The sequence below is a fragment of the Dipodomys merriami genome, unplaced genomic scaffold (assembly GCF_024711535.1).
Source record: "Dipodomys merriami isolate MVZ:Mamm:240054 unplaced genomic scaffold, mDipMer1.0.p SCAF_332, whole genome shotgun sequence".
In the NCBI taxonomy this organism is placed as follows: Eukaryota; Metazoa; Chordata; class Mammalia; order Rodentia; family Heteromyidae; genus Dipodomys; species Dipodomys merriami.
Genome location: NW_027204849.1, coordinates 259,779 through 267,848, shown reverse-complemented (window position 1 = coordinate 267,848; position 8,070 = coordinate 259,779). Strand labels below are relative to the sequence as shown.

Genomic DNA, 8,070 nt, shown 5'->3' with positions numbered 1-8,070 from the left:
TACTCTTGGTAATCAGTGCTTTTGTTTCTTTAAAAAGCTGTTCTTTGCTTGCAATTGGCAAAAACCACTCTGAATTAGCTGAGTAAATTGAACCTCCCAATTAAAAAATTGGGGCTTGGTAGATATCCTATTATTCATCAGCTTGAGAACTGGAAGATCTAAAATATGGTGGGGTTCTTCAGCTTCTTTGATCTCTCACAACAGCATGAATACAATAGTTTCAAGGCCTCTCTTTGCTAACACTCCATGTTAGATACTCATTTAACTGGCACTTTCTGCCGAGAAATCAGTCTAATTATTTTGTATGCCAATCGCAAAAGTTTTGAAGTCTTGTTCATCAATACCACTATTGTTCTGTATGTGGTGGCAACTCCATGATTTTTTTTTCCAATGTCCACACTGGCTTAATATCCCTTTTGTTCTGAAATAGCAATAGCCATTAGTGATCACTTTCATGTTAACCAGTTCTAGTTTTATCAACTATTTATGCCATGATCCAAAGTAGACTATAGTCTGCTTGACAGGATTTCTTATGCTATTTTAAAAAGCCAGTTTAGGCAGACAATATTCTCTTGCTACCCTTAAAAATGGACTAATTTTAAATATTATATGACATAAACTACTGGTAAAGACTAATAACCGATCTCTATTACCAACAATAGAATTTAGGGTAACTTTTAACTGGTTCAGCAATTTTTACATTTTGTTTAAAATAGAAAACCAAAAACTAGGCTGGGTGCCTGTGGCTCCTAACTACTCAGGAGGCTGAGATCTAAGTACTGCAGTACTGCCAGTTAGGCAGAAAAGTCCATGAAATTCTTATTTCCAATTAATTAGCAAAAAGCTGAAAGTGGAGCTGTGGCTCAGGAGATAGAGTGCCAGCCCTGAAAGGGTGCCTAAGCCTCGAGTTCAAGTCCCAAGATTGGCAATAAATAAATAAATAAATAGCTGAGATGAATGCAGCAATAACATTAACATTTTTAAACATGCGAAGACAAATTAGGATAACGTCAAATTCAAGACTTTTGACTGGTTTTATTTATATTTTGGTATTACAAGTGATCATTTTTAAAATGAACATTTTTCTATAAGAATATAAAGCACAAAAATTTGCCAAATATCTGATCTGCACAAATCCTTAAGAAAGGTTTTCTGTGTAGTCTTCATTGATGCAAATCTTTGTGTATGATCCACTCTTACTGCAGATCTCCAAGCTGTTTTCACAATAATAAGCTACCAAAGTTTTCTGCAGGACACTCATTACAATCTAAATAATATTTCTACTAAAAAGAAAGTGGTGGAATACAAAACACAAGAGGTTCCGAGGAGAAGGCAATCTGTTGAGGCTCAGTTGATCTTACTTGCTCTGTAGTTTTCTGTCATTATTGTTGAAAGAGCACATAGCATAGGAGGCATAGCATTGTCTTCATTAACTCTTCCTGATTTAGAATTCTGTTGTTGATTAAACTTGACCAATTATCAAACTATCCTTTGCATTTTATGACAAGCCTGTTACAAAGCATTTCATTAGTGGTATCAACAAATGCAAATGGATAGAAATTTAGAAAAAGTGGGTTCTGTGAAGCTTGCTCACTCCTCACATATTATAGGCTGTGCTGCCACCTCAACTTCTAACTAGAATGTTTAATGCCTCACAGTGAAAGGCTGATCAATGGAAGCATGCAGAACAACTTTCTGGATATTGTAATATTTCATTTGATAAGGCAACAAAATGATAGGACAGAATTTAAGCAAGATTTATATGCGCTCCAATTTTTCACTCAGAAATTCTTCCACACTATCTGTGTTCCATTTGAGGATGCTTAGCTCTTCAGCAATGTTCCCGTTGTCATCCAAAAGCTTCAGTACAGGATCTGAACCACGAACATACTGTATAAAAGAGGGACATGATCATTATTTTCTGCTGTGAAAGGGCATTGTTATTTTAAAAAATGTATGAGCAATTAAAAATTTTTAGATGTAACATAATAATAGATCTGAAAGTCTTTTAAGAAAGAATTAAGTGGCATCATAAATGTGAGAAAAAATACTATTTCTTCTAAACAGAAAAGTATCTGCTGGTATCAAGACAGTTTATTTGGGATTTAAAGCTTATTATGAATGTACAAACTATTTTTTGCATACATGACTCATACTGAAGAGCTTAAAATTTGATAGTGGTGGTAAATGAATTCAAATAAGATAGAAGAATGGTATAAGAGAAATTGTGAAATAAGCCGTGCATAAAAACAATTAGATATAGAATCCTATGCTGGATTATAAGTTTCCTTTGGCTTAAGAAATGTAATGATGTTGTTATAATCAGTTTAGAATTAGATGGAGTTCTTGAAATTTCAGATCCATTAGTTGGTTGGAATCGGTATTTATAGTTCTGTGAAATTCTAAATCTGGGAAAAAATGACAATAAAACCAATGCATTTATAATGTCACAAGATTAACTCTTTGATTTTAAGTGACTAAAACCTGATAACTAAGATATAGCTGTGTTGAGAAAGAGTACTTTCTTATATCTTCTTTCAGCAATTATGCTTCATGTGGTTTTTTTTTTTTTCAAAATTCTGTGGATTATGGACTTGAGAGATGGAGAGAAGTTCTGATATCATTATCAACACTCAGTATATTCCCAATTTTGTGTGTGTGTGTGTGTGTGTGTGTGTGTGTGTGTGTGTGTGTGTGTGTGTGTGTGTGTGTGTGTGTGTGTGTGTGTGTGTGTGTGTGTGTGTGTGTGTGTGTGTGTGTGTGTGTGTGTGTGTGTGTGTGTGTGTGTTGTTGTTGTTGTTGTTGTTGTTGGAACCCAGAGCCTTATGCACTGCAGGCAAGTATTGTACCATTGAGTTGTACTTCCAGTCCCAAAGAATAAAGTCTGCTCCATTCAAGACAATGAGAATAAAAATACAAGCTACAAGCAGACAATGGTGGCTCATGCCTGTAATCCTAGCTACTCAGAAGGCTGAGATCTGGAAGATCCAGAGAATGGAGGTTTCAAAGCTAGCTTGGGCAGAAAAGACTTTGAGACTGGGCTGGTACAAGTAGTGGAACACCAATCAATTACACAAATTAATCAAGTGTTAGGCCCTGAGTACAAACCTTCCTCCCTTCCAAAAAAAAGATAAGCTACAGATTGGCAGGAAAATCTCTGCAAAACAAACATCCAATAAAAGGATTCACATTAAACAGTCAATTCTTAAATTTTAGCAAAACCAAAATAACTTATTCCAAACAAAACAAAACAATCTAACCTAAAAAATCCAAATTAAAATGTGGGGAAAAAAAGCAAAAGTAAGACAGATGACAGCTAGGACTACATTAAGCTCAAAAAACTTATGTACAATTAAAGAAACAATGGACAGATTGAAAAAACAACCTGTAGAAGAAAATATTTCCAAGTCACACAGAGGTCAAACTATAAAACCCAGCAATTCATACTCCTAGGTATTTACCCTAAATTAAATGAAAACTTTTGTATACATAGAAATTATATAAAAAAGTGTTAACTGTTGGCCCAAACTACAAACTATAGAGTTATTCTTACATAGATGAATAGAAAAAAAAGAATCTGTGGTACAACAGAATATTGTTCAGCAATAAAAAGGAGCTATTGAAGCATAGAAAAGAAGCTCTCAGAACGTTACATGCACATTGATAAGTAAAAGAAGGCAATGTGAAAATACTATTATATGCACTCTACAAAAGGCAAAACCATAAAGCAAGAACAAGACAAGTGGCTGGCAGTGGTAGAGGAGACAGAGAGATAAATCTGAGAAGCAATCAAGATTTTTAGGACAGAGAAAATATTCTGCATGACAATGTTATTATGCAATTGGAAAAACTTCAGCCACACAAAAGAAAAACTGAACCTTAATACAAACTTACTGAATTCTAACAGGAAACTGAGGGTAAGGGTGGAGGTTAAATAGTATGGAAACTCCAGATTTTCTGTATACAAAGAACTGCTCTAAAAAAATCAAAGTTTATTTATGGATATTTATACTTATTTGTATTATATTTATCATACTAACTAATTTTTTGTGTGGGTCTTGAGGCTTGGAATTAGGGCCTGAGCGCTATCCAGAGTCTTTTTGCTTAAGCAGTTGAGCCACAGCTGTACTTCAATATTTTTATGGTAGTTAAAGGAGATAAGAGTCTCAGACTTTCCTGCCCAGGGTGGCTTAGAACCTTAATCCTCAGAGCTGAGCCTCCTGAGTATCTAGGATTACAAGTGTGAGCCACCAGTGTCCAGCTATCGTTTTTATCCTTATTTTACTTCAAAAAGTATCTGGAGAAGTTCCATTACAATAATCTTACCTTGATTTGTAGTCCACGGAACAGTTTGGGTTTATCACTTCTGACAAAAGCTTAAAGGAAAAAAAGATCCAAATTGTTATGTCAAAATCTCAGCCAGCTCAAAGATCAACACCAAAAATGGAAATAAACTTAAACCAAGTATTGTCTTATTCAAATAGGTAGAAAATAAATCTTTTGTGGCAGACTATATGTTTTAAGACTTTTTCAAATTAGTAAAAACACCAAATAGCTCAGCTATAAATGAAAATAGTCAAGACAACTTTACAAAGTAAAATATGAGGGAACAATTTAATAATATACTCCATGATACTGAGACCAGAACACTTAAACGATTAGAAGAGATAAATTTTTTTTCTTTTTTTTGGTCCGGTCATGGGGCCTGAACTCTGGGCCTGGATGCTGTCCCTCAGCTCTTCAGCTCAAGGCTAGCACTCTACTACTTGAGCCACAGCGCCACTTCCAGCTTTTTTTTTTTTTTTTTTTTTTGCTTATGTGGTGCTGAGGAATCGAACCCAGGGCCTCATGCATGCAAGGCAAGCACTCTACCACTGAACCACCTTCCCAGCCTAGAGATAAATATTTTACATGTTTTGAATATGGTAAAGTTATTAATCAGAAAAAAGGAATGGGAAGGGATATATGTGTCTGATGTATACGTGAATTATTCAAAGAAAACTTTTGAGAAAACTATTGAGCTATTTGGGAATAACAGAAAACATAGGTATCAACATCGAATCATATTTAAATACATTTCACATAGAGTAAAACTTTAACACAAAAATATTGGTTATCTACTATATGTAAGACCGCATACATAGCTACATCAAACATATCAGTCCCTGACTTTATGAAATTTACAGTTTGATGAAGAGGCTAAACAAATAATTACACTTGTGATAAATGCTAAGAGAGGTTCAGAATACTCACTAAAGTTTGTAAAACAGATACCTAAAATGAATATGGGAAACAAAATTCTTCCCCTAAAAGAAATGCTTTATAGGTTTGCATAAAAATTGAAACTTTAGAGCAGCAATACCACCACTACCATAAACATGACCAACTGGTAAAAATTATCTCTAAATTGCAATGTATTAAGAGGTTCTTACAATAAAGAAAAAATACTGAAGATAGAAACATGTAATTAATAGAAAAAGGATCAATCAACAATTGAAATAAATGCTCAGGTACACTAATAATTATAATGGCAAAGAGCAAGATACATACAGATTTATTTTAGAGTAGAAAAAAAGAGGAAGCTGGGAGAGATTGTTTTTCCTAGGTTGAGTTGTGGAAAGAGGTCCAAACATCCTTCTAAAAGGGTACTTAGCAAGTGTTAAAATGTACTGTTTTAAGTTTGTTAGTATACTTATAGGATTCAATTTATATTGATAGATTATACTTTTAGATGATATGTTTAAGGTCTTCATAAAAATTCAGGTATTTGGAAGGCTGGGAATGAGTGCTTGCCTAGCATATATGAGGCCTTGGGTTTAATTCCTCAGTATCACATAAGCAGAAAAAGCTGCAAGTGGTGCTATGGCTCAAGTGGTAAGAGTGCTAGCCTTAAGCAAAAGGAGTTCAAGGATAGTGCCCGGGCCCTGAGGCCAAGCCCCAGGACTGGCCAAAAACAAAACAAAACAACAACAAAAAAACCTAGGTATTTGGAAATAATCTAAATGTGTGAAAAGGCTATTGGTAGGATGAACACATCAATTACTAAAAAAATGATACTGACCTATATTTATTCACAAAGTACAAACTGTTATGATGTATAGGTTATAGATTCTTTTTTCCCCTATGGGTATTGAAAAAATAGTACATACTTATTCCTAAATAATTTCATTTCTAAATGAAACAGCTCAGAAGCACTAACTAAAGTCCTAAACAGAAGGCTTTAACCTGGGGTATCGATAGGGGCAAATTTTAAAGGAGCACTTCCTTCTTTTTTTCATTGTTAATATTTGTGTCTTGTCAACTTTTCAATAATGATCATGTCTATCTGATCAAATTTAAAAAGTTTAGAACACATTAAAAAATTTTTTTTATTGTAAAGATATTATACAGGGGGTTACAGTTACATGAGCAAGGTAATGAGTATACTTCCTATTGAGCATTGTTACCCCCTCCATTGTTTTCCCCCTACCATCCCTTCCCTCCCTACCTTCCGCAAGGTTCTTTTTTTTTTTTTTAATTGTGATTAAGTGATTACATAATTTCCCAAATTTCACAGTATTGTGGAATAAAGATGCTCATTTAAAGTTACAAGTTCATTCTAACTTTCCTGGAGCAAATTGTCTATCACAGTCTATAACATATAACGGTGTACACATATATACCATACATGTGATCAGCAGCATGGGGATATTTAGTAGTGTAGAACACATTTTTTAAACATAACACATATAGCATTTTGTTTAGTATCTTATATTTCTGTGCTTTGAACACAGGGCCTGGTACTTGAGAGGCTGGTGTTGTTAGGCCATATTCCGAGCTAGAGACTTATTCTTCAAACTTAGAATTAGAAAACAAGTGTATTTACTGACTTTTCATTATGAAGGTAGGGTAAGTGAAATTTTCTTTTAAAGTTTTGAGGACTTGAAAGATACTAATTTCTCCCTGCAAAACTTAATTCAAAATAAAACTGTTATTCTGACTGATTAAAGTTACGTTTTCTATTTAATTTCATTCTGCAAGATTTGTTCAAATATTCTGCTCAATCAAGAACTTTCAAACAAGTTATTTTATGATATCCTACTGCATTTTAGACTGTTAGCTAACTCTCTATGCATGGACAAAACAGTATCCAACATACTTCCAAATGTGTCAATTTGTTTTTCCAATTACATTAAGAAACCACTCTGAAGAAAGATTATTCTTTTCTGTATCCAAAACAAAACTGTTAGCAGTTAGTAATTTTCATTTAACAGACTTTTAATAGGATGAAATGAGTGAACAAATTTAAAAGAAATATTAAGAGGAGTCCCTAACGACTGTTTCTCTCAGCTTTTAACTCTTTTCTGTTAGGCAGAGATCCATAAAGCATCCTCAATCTGAATCAGAATAATTGTTAGATACTTTGTATAGGCAAATCTCTTTTTACAAGCAGTAAATGAACTTTTTAAAAACAAATCTTTAATGACATCATATACACATGGCATTGGATCAGTTATCTGAGAATATGAGGAAACTATGTTCTTTAACTTCAATAAATAAAAAAAGAGTAAGAAACCTACAATTTCCTTAAAACAGATTTGTAAAAAAAAGAGGCAGAAGATGGTCATAAAGGCAATGACGGCAATGCAATCGGGGCAGGCTATAGCTGTGTGATAGAGCTTTGTTCAGAGTGTGACTAGTCCTGGGTTTGATTCCCAGAATCAAAGAAATTAAAAATTGCTAATTATTTGTATGCACAGCTGAAGGTCAAACTCAGCAGGGCTTCAGGCTTTCATTCTAGAAAAACACTCTACCATTGACTATATTTTAGCACAAATGCTATTAATTTAATAATAAGTAATAAGTACCCTGGATTAAGAGAAGTAAGATTTACTGTACCTGAGTGACAAAAGGCAACAAAAATGCAACTAGAGAACTGAAAACTTAAGAACTGAATATCAAATGATGCCCTTTCTGCAACACAATCTCAAAGACCAAAAGGACTTTACGTCTTACCTTATCTTGATCTTAAAAACTGACATTTCTTTGGGCCTGGCTTACTTCACTTAATATAATTTTTTCCAAGTCTTT

The 8,070-nt window shown here is 33.8% G+C and overlaps 1 pseudogene; it reads right to left on the bottom strand.

Moving 5' to 3' along the window:
• Positions 1-1,015: 1,015 nt before the first annotated feature.
• LOC138842250 (selenoprotein F-like) overlaps positions 1,016-8,070 on the bottom strand; it is a 50,684-nt pseudogene continuing 43,629 nt past the window's right edge.